Source organism: Mastigoproctus giganteus, chromosome 4 (assembly GCF_048544385.1).
Source record: "Mastigoproctus giganteus isolate SK-2022 chromosome 4, ASM4854438v1, whole genome shotgun sequence".
Taxonomy (NCBI): Eukaryota; Metazoa; Arthropoda; class Arachnida; order Uropygi; family Thelyphonidae; genus Mastigoproctus; species Mastigoproctus giganteus.
The window spans coordinates 187,777,415-187,790,727 of NC_143578.1; the positions used below are offsets into that span (position 1 = coordinate 187,777,415).

The 13,313-nt window shown below is 37.3% G+C and overlaps 1 protein-coding gene across 2 annotated transcripts in view; it reads left to right on the forward strand.

Moving 5' to 3' along the window:
- The window catches only part of LOC150087265 (E3 ubiquitin-protein ligase RNF185-like), an 81,191-nt gene that overhangs the window by 47,713 nt on the left and 20,165 nt on the right, over positions 1 to 13,313 (forward strand). The gene's annotated exons all lie outside the window — the stretch shown is intronic.

The window sequence follows — 13,313 nt, forward strand, 5'->3', positions numbered from 1 at the left end:
TTAAGTTTTGAATTGCTGTTACAGTAGAAAACAGGAAACCTAAGGTAATACAAAGAGATTAAATTCATACCTGCCGACAGCCTCCTCTTGCTGATGCTACCAGAAACTTTGTGCATACAGGCTGCCAGCAGTTAATTTATAGCAGAAGGATTAACTCTATTAACGAATAGGATAGTGTCATGTTTTTACCTTGGATCCGGAGTTCTTGTCTAGTAGAAGCCAGGAGTGACCTTTGCTCCCATACTCTGAACATCAGGGTTCATGTGCAGACAGGTTCAGGATCTTACCGACACCGATCATCAGACCATGCTGCTGGTGCCAGGTTTTATCTGAGTTTCGTGTGTAGTGGAAGCCTAGGGTGACCTTTGCTCCTTTTGCTAGGAAATCCCTAATTACTGTTTCTAACGCCTGTGGAAAAATAAAATAATCCGTCAAAATTAACGGATTATTTTAACAATGTTTCAAAGAATAGCTTTGAGTGGAAATAACTGAATTAATATCTAACGAGACTAAGCTGACAACACAGAGGCATCAACACTATTAAACAACCGACAAAGGTTAAAATAATCTGTAAAATGGTGTTTTTCATAAATTTTATTGTGATCTAATATAAACATTTAATTTTTACGATCTAATTGAAATATCCACGGTCCGGATAAAATTCTTTCATGGGCCCTATTTTGGGGACCCCTGGTATAGACCATAAGCTGTTTTTGCTGTATCATCAAAAAAACCCCTTTACAATCTATTTCTTTTTCTCATACTCTTCCAACTTCAGATGGTACTTATCCAGTTGACCCTGAAACTTTTCCAGACTGTTAACTTAACCACCCAGTTAGGCAGTTTATTTCAGTGGTCAACAGCGCACTGACCAAATGTAAACTTTTTTGTGACCCAGCATATTAGTTCCCCATTGGTTTATATCCCCTGGTTTTTGAGTCCTTTTTGTATGAAAATTTTGTCATTCAATTTAGCTCCCCCCACTTAGTACCATTTATACCTCAGTCAGATCCCCTCTGAGATGCCTTGTTCCTAAGCCACACCTTTGTAATCTGTCCTCATCATATGGCTGCTCCTTTGCTATTTACACTAAATGAATCGCTTGTTTTTGGAATCTTTCAAGCCCAATGTCTTCTCTCAAATGTGGCCCCAAGTACAGTTTCATCATTGGCTTGTATAATGGAATCATAACTTCCTTTTATGGTAGATCATTGGTAAAACAACTTTTGCTTTCCTGGCCTTACACTGCATGCTAACTTCATGTCTGACTGCGTCAAAACACCCAGGTCTCTTTCCTCATGCCCTACAGCTATTCCCTACCTAGTGTATAAGTTACTCTTAAGGTTATTGTTTCTCAAACATAGAACCTTATATTTGGCAGCATTAAAATGTAACTGCCATTTATCTGACCATTAATGATGTCTATCAAGGTTATTCCAAAGTGGTTATAATGCCTAATTTTCATTTGTTTATATCATTCAATAAGATCAGAGCTGAGAGTGGCCCAGCACCAAACCTTAAGAGACCCTATTTATAATTCTGTTCCAATCTGAAGAATGATCATTTATAACAACCCTCTACTTTTTTTTTTGGTTTTTTTTTTTTTTTTTAAGGAACATTAGCAACTAAGGACCACCGAATGACCACTGCATATCCCCATATTGCTCCGGGGATATGCGGTGGTCACTTCCTGACCTTTACGCATCCTCCATATTTGGTGGTCACGGGCTCGAACCCCGGTCTAATCAAGAAGCGTGTGCTACGCACTGCTGCTCCTGCCCACCTGGCTACAGAGGCGCCACACAACCCTCTGCTGCCTGTACTTCAGACATATCTCAATCCACTAAAAGATCTTTCCTTCAACCACAGTGTTTCTGTACAAGTCCAGCTTGTACAGAAACCTCCCATGTGTAGAACCCTGTCAAATGCTCTGATGAAGTCCAAGTGTGTAACGTCAGAACTGTTTTTTGCATTGATGTGAACTTCCATGACACATCATAATTTATCAGGTTGGTTAAACAAGATTTTTTTCTTTGCAAATCAGCTGTGTTGTGATCCATTTAGGGTGATCTTGACCTTAAGGTTCATTACAAGATGATCTTGTAATGCAATTGGCTGTAGACTCCGTGACTTTCCCTACCACTGGGGTTAAGCCAGCCTATAGTTGATCTGATCCCTTCCCATCCATTTGTGTATTGGTGAGACATTGGCACTTCTCCAATGCAAGGGGGATTATCCTTAAATCTGAAAAAAAAAAAAAAAAAAAAAACAACATAAGATTTGGCACATTCCTTTTACAGCCTCTTTCAGTATAACTGGTTAAATATCCATCTGTGCTTGTGCCTTATCCACTTTCAAGCTAGCAGTTTTGTTAGAGTCTCTTGCATAATATCAGTATCACATATCTTAAAATGATTGGGTAGGTTAGATCCTATTTGGGTTACTGTTTTCCTCTTATGTATTTACATATGAATAAAACTCCTTGGCTATTATTGGCTCCCTTGACCAATACTTTCTCATACTCAGATTTTGCCTATCATAATTCTCTGCGGTTTGTTACAAATTGACTTATATGCATATGAGTTATATATTTCATTCTAGTTGGCTGTGCCTAAGAATCTTCTCCATCCACAGTAATTCCCTTTCTTGAATTAAAATCTCATTTTTCGTTGTTCACATTCACTATTTTCACTCACTGCTAATGATTCCTGTAGCATATTTATGATATTTGGTCACTGAACGAAATATGAGATTATTATAATCTTATTTTTCATTGTCCACTTTCACTGTGTTCGATCACTGCAGTAGCATCATATTTGTGATATTTGGTCACAAGTGATGACAAGATGAAGAATATTCCTGTCCCTCCCTTGTACTCTTTGTGACATATTGATACAAATAACAGTTATTAATTTGATACAGTAAATTCACTCCACAGTTTCAGTTGCTGTCATGTGGTCTGTAGCACACCCCACTTTCAACATTACTTTATAATTAAATGTCTTGCGCCACACAGACTACATGCACTCATGAAACTGCTCCGAATCAGAGTATGATCTTAATGAATTTCATTATAGAAGACAGTATGCGTTTCTGTGAAGAGATTAGTGGTCTTCTGAATGAACTGGGCATTGAACACAATATGATATAATTCAATACAATTACAATAATTATCATAACTATTAGGGGCGCCTCCATAGCCAGGTGGGCAGGAGGAGCAGTGCATAGCACGCACTTCTTGATTAGACCGGGGTTCGAGCCCATGACCACCAAATACAGAGGATGTGGAAAGGTCAGGGAATGACCACTGCATATCCCCGGAGCAATATGGCCTTAGTTGGTAATGCTCCTAAAAACCAAATAACAAACAAACAATAACTATTAGCGTTCAATAGCTGTAAGTACCACTAAAGTACTGTTTATATTCAGTTAGATATACTATCTATTCCACAAAGAAACATTTGGCTACAAATGGACTAGACTTTGTGTACTGTGGCCTTAGGTGTTGCTACACCATTAACATCTAAACATCCATCCAACAAATGTGGAGTTTTGGTACCAAAGGTTACTGTTAAGAATGGCTATTCAATCAGACAAGTATAACTTCTGAACTACTTGCTTTATTTAAAAGAGTATAAACCCAGCTACTTAATTATAATGAGAAAAAAAAAAAGCTATAAGTAAAAATTTTAACTCTTTAAATTTTATTTTAATAAAATTCAAAACAATTAAATAAAAAAAAATTTTAAAAAGAGGAATCATTACACTTCATCCGAAGTGTGAAGTGTTGGATTTTTTTGGTGCAAAAGCAATTTGGCCATATTGCACATGAAGTGTTGGTTTCTGCAGTTAGGAAAAATATAAGGATATAGAGGGAACTCTAGCACAACATATGTTTTGGAATCCTTTCCTAGTTTAGCATTAGGACAAACTGGATTGTGCTTGAATAAATTTAGATTAATGCTATTAATTGAAGTTAACCTGGGTGATGGGACAGAAAATGTAACAAAAATGGTGGTGAGTCACTTGACAAGTGCCCAATTTTCTTTTAATTTCTGGAAAATGTTTTGGATTTTTTTTTGAATTCTGCTTAAGCAATGGCGCCTCCGTAGCCAGGTGGGAAGGAGCAGCAGTGCGTAGCACACGCTTCTTGATTAGACCGGGGTTCGAGCCCGTCACCACCAAATACGGAGGATGCGGAAAGGTCATTCAGGGAATGACCACCGCATATCCCGGAGCAATATGGCCTTAGTTGCTAATGCTCCTAAAAACCAAATAACAACAACAACAGCTTAAGCAATGCCAATATTTCATTTTTTCTTAATGGATTGCAGTACTTTTTAAGTTTTAATAAAAAATTAAAAGTTTGAAACTGTACTTTATACTTTCTTATTTTCAAGAGAAACAAAAAATATTGATTCTGCTGAAAATTGCAAAAAAAAATCACCCATATCATTTCACCCATCCACTCACTCCAATGTTTGTCTAGTTCTGCCTTGAATCTGTTTAAGCTATCAACTTCTACGACAGTTCCAGCAACCACCTGCTGGCTAAAGGCAAACTTCCACACATCTATCCTACAACTGTCTTTCCTCAATTTGAATTTATGCCCTCTCAGGCGATTATTCTGAGCAAGAGGAAGAATCCCATCAGCATTGAGCATGCTCAAACCATTCAAGGCTTTATACACTTCAATCAGATCACCTCAAGCAGATGCCTAGTCGCCAGACACTGTAATTTGCAAAACTTAAACCTTCCTTCGTAAGAGCAACCCTTTGTTCCATTCACTAATTTTGTTGCCCTTCTCTGTACTCGTTCCAACAGATCTATATCCTTCTTAAAATGAGGCCTCCAGACCTGTATACAGTACTCAAGGTGTGGCCTGACCATTGCCTTATACAAGGGGATGATCACCTCCTTATCCCTGCTAGAAAAATTTTGTATATCATTGACAAGGAGCGAGGGGTGTTGGGGGTTTCAGGGACGGATGGCAGTCATCATGGAATAGTTGGGTATATGGGATGTGTTAGGGTAACAAGGAATAGGCATAGGAGCATGTATGCTTGCATGTATACCAATGCTATAAGTATAGTAAATAAATTTGATGAATTTGAAGTGTTGGTCAAGACATCAAAGGCGGATATTGTTGGGATAGCAGAGACATGGTGTCACAAAGATATAAGGAATGCAGAACTGGAATTTGGGGAGTACAATGTGTACAGAAAGGATAGACAGGACAGAAAGGGAGGGGGTGTTATGCTGTTAATTAAGAAAAACATAAAATCAAAGGAAGTGCACCCAGTTAATATAGATGAACAGTGCTCTGTTGAGTCAGTTTGGTGCGAGATAAGCACTGCGAAAGGAAAAATAAGGGTAGGAGTGTGTTATAGGCCTAATGACTTGAATGAGTACAATGAACAATTGTACAGAGAAATAGAGTGGGCCAGTAAATCTGAATGTCTTATAATGGGGGATTTTAACTTCCCAGATATTGACTGGAACTTGTGGGTTGGTCACTCACACACCAGTCAGACTTTTGTGGATTTATTGGATGATTGTTTTCTGCAGCAGCATGTTCGAGAGGCAACCAGAGAAAGTAACACTCTTGATCTGGTTATCAGCAGTGATCATTCGTGTATTAAGAATTTGCAGATAAAGGAACCACTAGGTGGCAGTGATCACAGTGTGCTGAAGTGGGATTTACTCAAAGAGGTAACTACCGTCAGGGGTAAAGGAAAGGGTTTTTGCTTCCGTAAAGGGGAGTACAGTGGTCTCAGACAGTTTTTAAATTCTGTACAGTGGGATCAACTGACGATGTTACCAACAGTAAATTCTAAGTGGGAAGCATTCAAGGAATTAATCGTGGAAGCTACTAGACTTTATATACCGATTAAGAAATATCGTTCAAGGTTTAGGCATAAATGGTTATCAAATGAACTAATGAGACTCGTGACAGAGAAGAAAAATGCATGGGATGCATATAAATTATCAGGTGACGCAGAAGCCTGTGGCAGATATAAGCTAGTCTGTAATCAGGTCACAAAGGAGGTTCGGCAGGCGAAGGCGGATTACGAGAAATCTTTGGCAAAGGATGCTAAGAAAAACAGCAAGGATTTCTTTACTTATATAAACTCTAAAAGGAAGGGGATGAATAAGATTGGTCCACTTGACATCGATAGTTCGACTGTTGATGATCCTGCTCAGATAGCAAACAAACTGAATGAGTATTTTGCATCTACATTCACACGTGAGGAATTATTACAGTTTGAAAATGGAAGAAGGTTATCAAATTGTAGCAGTGTGCTTAATGATTTTGTAATAACTGAGAGCAAAGTGGAGGAGAAATTGTTGAAGTTAAACATAAGAAAGGCACCTGGGGTGGATGGGATCTATCCAGTTATATTAAAGGAGGCGGCAAAGCAACTAAGCAAACCCTTAGCCATAATTATGAGAGCATCCTTGGACTCAGGGGAGGTTCCCACGGACTGGAGATGTGCAAATGTGTCCCCAATTCACAAAGGTGGATCGAAGGGTGACACGAGTAATTACAGACCAGTTAGTTTAACTTCTGTTCCGGGTAAAATAATGGAGTCACTGGTTAAAGATGCATTGCAGGATCATCTAGACAAGACTGCAGCAATAATTCAAACACAGCATGGGTTTGTTAAGGGAAAGTCTTGTCTGACAAATTTGATTGGTTATTATGATGTGGTCACAAAGGAACTGGATGCAAAAAATAATTTTGATATCATATACTTGGATTTCAGGAAAGCTTTTGACACTGTTGCGCATGGAAGACTACTGTACAAATTGGAGCAGAATGGTATTAAGGGTAAGTTGCTACAATGGATAAAAGGATGGTTAAGTGGGAGAAGACAGAGGGTGGTAATCAATGGGTGCTGCTCTTCGTGGGCTAATGTTATTAGTGGAGTCCCACAGGGTTCTGTGTTGGGTCCACTGTTGTTTTGTGTATTTATCAATGATATTGATGAAGGTATATCAGGCTTAATGTCGAAGTTTGCAGATGACACAAAGGTTGGCAGCGTTGTTAATGACAGTAATGGCAGTGTGCTACTGCAACAGGATCTAGATAATTTGGGCAGATGGGCTAAGAAGTGGCAACTGAAGTTCAACCTTGACAAATGCAAAGTACTGCATATGGGTAGAAGTAACCCCAGAGAAACGTACCAACTGTGTGGTACTACACTTAAGGTGGTAGAAAATGAAAAAGACCTGGGAGTAATTGTGCAGTCAGATATGAAGTTTTCTGAGCAATGCAGACAGGCTGCTAGGGCAGGTCATGGGGTTTTGTCAATGATATATAGGAATTTTGCTAGCAGGGAAAAGGAGGTGATTGTCCCTCTGTATAAGGCAATGGTCAGGCCACGCCTTGAGTACTGCGTACAGGTCTGGAGGCCTCATTTTAGGAAGGATGTAGATTTGCTTGAGCGTGTACAGAGAAGAGCAACACGATTGGTGAGGGGAATGAAGGGATTCTCTTACCAAGAGAGGCTTAAGTTCTGCAAATTGCAGTGGCTGGAGACTAGGCACCTGCGCGGTGATCTGATTGAGGTCTATAAGGCCTTGAATGGGTTGAGCACGCTGAATTCTGATGGGATCCTTCCACTTGTTCAGATTACGAACCTACGGGGACATAAGTTCAAATTAAGAAAGGATAGATGTAGAATAGATGTGCGGAAATTTGCCTTTAGCCAGCGGGTGGTTAATTGCTGGAACAAACTTCCATCTGTCGTTGTGGAAGTTGATAGGTTAAATAAATTTGAGGAACTGGACAGGCATTTGGAGGGAATGGTGTGATTTTTTTTTTTTTTTTTTTTTGGCTGATGCTGCATAAGCTCCTACACTTGCTTTCTTGCATCATGTGCCACTACTACTACTACAAGACACCATGAGCTTTTCTTGCAGACCGTCTGCACAGCTCAAAAAACTTCATATCTGCCTGCACAATTACCCCCAGGTCCTTTTCACTCTCTACCACTGCCAGTGTAGTACCACACAGTTGATATGTTACTCTGGGGTTACTGCTTCCCATATGCAGTACTTTACATTTGTCAATTTTAAACTTCAGTTGCCACCTCTCAGCACATCTGCTTTTCTAGATCCTGTTGCAGTGGCATACTGTCATTAACAACCCTGCCGACCTTCGTATCATCTGCAAACTTGAACATTAAGCCTGATATACCATCAATAGTATCATTGATAAATACAGAAAACAACAATGGACCCAACACTGAACCCTGGGGGACTCCACTAATAACATTAGTCCACGAAGAGCAGTGTCCATTGATTACCACTCTCTGGCTTCTCCCACTCAACCATCGCTTTATCCATAGTAGTAATTTGCCGCTAATGCCACACTGCTCCAATTTGTGCAGCAGTCTTCCATGTGCAACAGTTTCAATAGCCTTTCCATGATCCAAATATATGGTATCATAATTATTCTTTGCTTCCAGTTCCTTTGTGAGTACATTATTTGGATTGGACAGGTTAATGCAAGAAAATAGTTACTTAGATTGGACAAGTTAATGCAAGAAATGGAATGGTAAATGATGAAGTAATTAAGGGGTAGGCGAAATTAATGGGATGGGAATAAGATATTTTGTGTACAGCAATGGTTGGTTACATCATTTTAAGCAGCACCATCAATTGATTCAATGAAAGAGATATGAAGAAATATCTGAGGTTGACTAGGAATCAGTGGAATGGGATATCATCAAAGAATTTTCAATATTTTTAAAAAATACAATCAACAAGACATTTATAACATGGACAAAACAGCTTTATCATGCAACCAGACAAAACAATATCAAGTGGTACAGTGAAAGGGTTTAAAAAAAAAAAAAAAAAAACACAAGTCTCCCTTGCGTTCTGTATAAATGCAGACAGGAGTGACAAATGGACTTCAATTGGAGGGGCAGGCAAAACCTTGGTGCTTTATAATTTCAACCAAATTTACATGAATTATAGACATAATAGTAAAGCATGGATGACTGCAGTAAAATTTTGTGAGTGGCTGCAAAATTTCAAAAGGGAAATGAGAATTGAAAACTGCAATGTGCTTTTGCTTTTAGATAATGCTCCTTGCCACAAAGGAGTTATCTTAGTAATGTGGAAATTGAGTTCCTACCTCCTAATTGAACAGAATTTCTACAGCTTCTTGATGCTGGAATGATTAAGAGTTTTAAGGCACATTATAGGCACCATCAGCTGAAGACAATTGTAGAGGGCATCAATAATTGTTCATCTGAATTGTCCTTGAAAGACATTGTATGATCAAACTTTAATGGGATGAAGTTTCACCATGATCAATAGTTAACTGTTATACTGGGCTTATAGAAAAAGTTCATTTAGATGAAATAGAAGATAATCCTATCCAGAGTTGCGAATAGCCATGAATGATCTTCCATATATGTCTTCTGAAAAATTGCTTGCAGTTGACCAAGAAGAGCCTGCTTTTGGAGAAATGACAACTGAGGAAATTGTGGAATTAATATAAAGAGCTTTCATTTGACAGTGATAGTGAAAAGATGAGATGGAAGTTTGTGAAGAAGTGATAGCTAAGGAGGCTAAGGTATATGTCTTCAAGAACTTTGTCAATTCCCTGAAGAGAACTCAGGTAACAAAGACCTAATGAAACATGTTTAGCTCTGACACTGGCACTAAATCAGGGATGGTGCTAAATCAAGGTACAGTCAGTTATGCTATAACACTGTACATGTGTTCCTAAAAATCTCTGCATTATGGTATTTCGCACATTAAAAACAACAGTGCTTATGGGAAAAATAGGAATAGGAGTAGAGCAGTCAAAAAAAATATTGTCTGGTAAGTAAAACACTAAAAAGGTTAGAAATCCAATAAAATTGCTAAAGCTGGTTTAAACATCTCTTAAATTTCTAATAAATAAGTAAATATTACTAAATATAGCACTTTACCGTGACAAGATATAAAGTTTGATTGATATTTCTGTTCACTGACATTTTCTTTTTTTTTTTTGGATTGTAAAATTTAAAACAGTAAAAAAGAAGCAATCAATAATGACACACAAATTGCACAAGTGAGACAAGCTTAAAAAACAGGAATTGAAGAGGTGATTCTGAAAATTATTCATGTTTTTTATATGATTGAATATTTCATGAAAGGGAAAAAACATTTTACCCCAATAACGTAAAAACTCACAGAATTCCAGCAATCGGTATTATCACAAATGCAGTAAGACTGAGTTTATTACCCATTTATAATTAGATTGCACTAACTGAAAAGCCAATAAACCAGGAACTGCAAATTGTTTTTAATGTTTTACAGTGGTGACCTCCAGAAACGTGCTCCTCTGCTCAAGCCTCATGAAATTTCTGTTCGAACAGAAAAATGTGAGCTCTTGAAAACACGAGTCGGCCTGCAATATCACGTGTTATCTTGTGAATACACCGAATGACAACAGTGTGCCTCTGACCAATACAACTATAGTAAATGGGAAATATAGATCTCACACATTTGACTTTTTTTAAGCTTCGTAAACTTGTATGTATTACTGCACAGGTTGCCACATTCAGCTTGATTCTGGATTTTGCATTCACCTAGTGTTACTCGCAGATGAAATTGCACGTGAGCCAATGCAAAAATCGCATTATACTCTCATTGTTCTCTAATATATCAGTCGTGGTGCAGAAAATGTGCGTTATAGAAGAACTGACTGTAGTTTAAACAACTACATTATAGTAATTATTTTGGCATTAAGAAATTGAAGAATTATGACATTTTTTTTCTACAGGAAAAATAGAATCAAAATATTAGTGCATATAAATGATAAAGAAATATAATGCAGATAGAAAAATATTTAGGGATTACCCAGATATGCAAAGTAAAGTTTAATAATGAGAAATAAAATTTGCTTCATTTATAATAATTATTTAATATACTGAAAAAAATGTGAGTTACAAGAGTTTACAACATACATAAAAATATAGTAAACTCACTTTTTTGACAAAGTACTTATCAGGTCACATTATGGAAAAATCCTGTGTTTCAACTTCTTGCTGAAAGGTTTATGAAGGGTGTATTGGCCATCATGGCCACCATCATTAAATGTGAGTATACTATGTGGACAATGGGCCACTGCTGTAGAACTCCCTCAACTGTTATCCTTTTCACAATTACCTGAAATGGCAGTACTCTATAATTCATTTCAAAATTGAGACTGAGGTAAACAAGGCATGGTGTTTTTTTTTTTTTTTTTTTTTTTTTTACATCACTATTCATGGGATGGAAAAACTTCTCCAATCAGAAATATACAGAAAGCCTACAGGCTCATCCTGTCATTTCAAATCCAACCAACCACAAAGACAGGGATCCTAAGAGCCCTCCAGATCTTCAAAGGCTTAAGTCTACAGAGCGAACTAGCTTTTATTTGTAGCTTGCAACTATCCCATTTCAGTGATAAGACAGGTCACAATAACAGCCTTCTAGCAGTATAATTCTTTACCATTCCCACTAGAGGACAGAAATCTACAACTGCCAGAATCACAGTACCTCACTCTACCATTCATCTTAGAAATTCCAAATCAGGATAGCAAGAATAAGCAAGAGTTACACTGCTTTGGGCTGTTTTAAACAACTTCTGAAAAATCCATCCATATATCTTATTAGCAATAAGAGATCAGTGTGTCTCATCCAGGGCCAAGGATGTCTTGAGAAACATGTCATTGAACAAAAGAGAGATTTTGAACAAGGCATTATTGTACATTTGATGCCTAAGGGTGTCTGGAGAAATCCTAGCAATGATTCTGCATCCCATGCTTGGGAGGCAGAATCATTGCTAGGATTTCTCCAGACACCCTTAGGCACCATCAATCATAATATAACAGTGAAAGTATTGTTCCTGCCAGATCAACAAGAACATGATGGTCCTTCAAGAAGCTCTATCAGCTAACATAGTAGCTGTGATTATTAGTCTTCTACATCATGGGTCAAAATCCCATCTTGATGGGAGGAATATTTGTGGACTTTTTTTGTACTCTAGTTTTTAATCCAGAATAGACAAATTGACATATACCTGCAACAACTATAACAGTGCTGATTCTAAGCAAGCCAACCCATCCCAGTACAAACCAGCTCTTCAAGAAAACAGCACACTGGACCTACTTCATAGTGCCTGTTAGATTAGATCAGTGATGGCGAACCTTTTTTGAAGAGTGGGTCAATTATTTTTATTTCTTTTTTAAATACTAGCCCGTGAGTCATAAGTTAGTGGCCTCAATTAGAAGGGGGGGGGGTGAAAAGAGTACCAATTATTTGGAAACATCAAACATTTTGTTAAGAGATAAAGTTGACAGTTGAATCTTTTTGGTTCTCACTTTTGAAATAATCCAAAAAAGGTTTTAGTTTCCTTTTTGATTTATAACTTTAACTTTTGCAAGTGAAGAGCTAAAAAAAAAAGTAAATATCGAAGCTTGATTTGATACCTTGTACCGCACCAGGTGACATCATGACCAGTATTGCCTCTGCACAAAGTATTTGAATGGGCAAGGAATAAAAGAAAACGCTTTTATTTTGAAATATTCTTCATTAATAATTAACATAATTACTTGTTTGTTTGTTTCGGGATTTATTGGGCGCATCGGCAACTATGACCATAGCGCCAAACATAATTACAGATACAGTACGTGTAATAAAGTTGATAAAAGTATATTTAATGCGAAATTTGTTGTTGCTTACTTTCAGACAGTTTCTTAATATTAGGTACATATTTCGTGTTCATCACTTTAATACATTTTGCAGTCAACTCATTTCCAAGTTTATTCCTGTTGGAAGATTTAACAAAATTCATTGAGGAAAACAATTTTTCACATGAATATGTGGACCCGAACATTGTGAGAAGAGGGTTAGCCAGTTTCCTCATACATGTAAAATTGTTCGGTAAAGAATACCATGCGTTTAATATAATATTTTCAACTTTTAGTGTGGAATCTTCGTTAGGCCTATCTGCATTACTTTCTGAAATTTTTCCTTCTACTTCGAAAATCAAGTTTTCAAATTTATTTTTCCACACTATGCTGCTTTGGAATTCAATTAATTCCATTTCTAAGTTAGTGATACCTAGCCACATAAAATCGTTTAGCTGCATTGTATCGTACTCTGCTTTATGTGGGCATAAAATAAAGCGAAATGTATTTTCCAAACTTTTAAATTGATTATATCTCTCATGGAAAGCTTGTTTTATTTCTTGCAAAATGGTTAAATATTTTTTAATTGCATTTTCTTGAATGTCAAGAATATTTTCAAAATCTTTAGTGTTT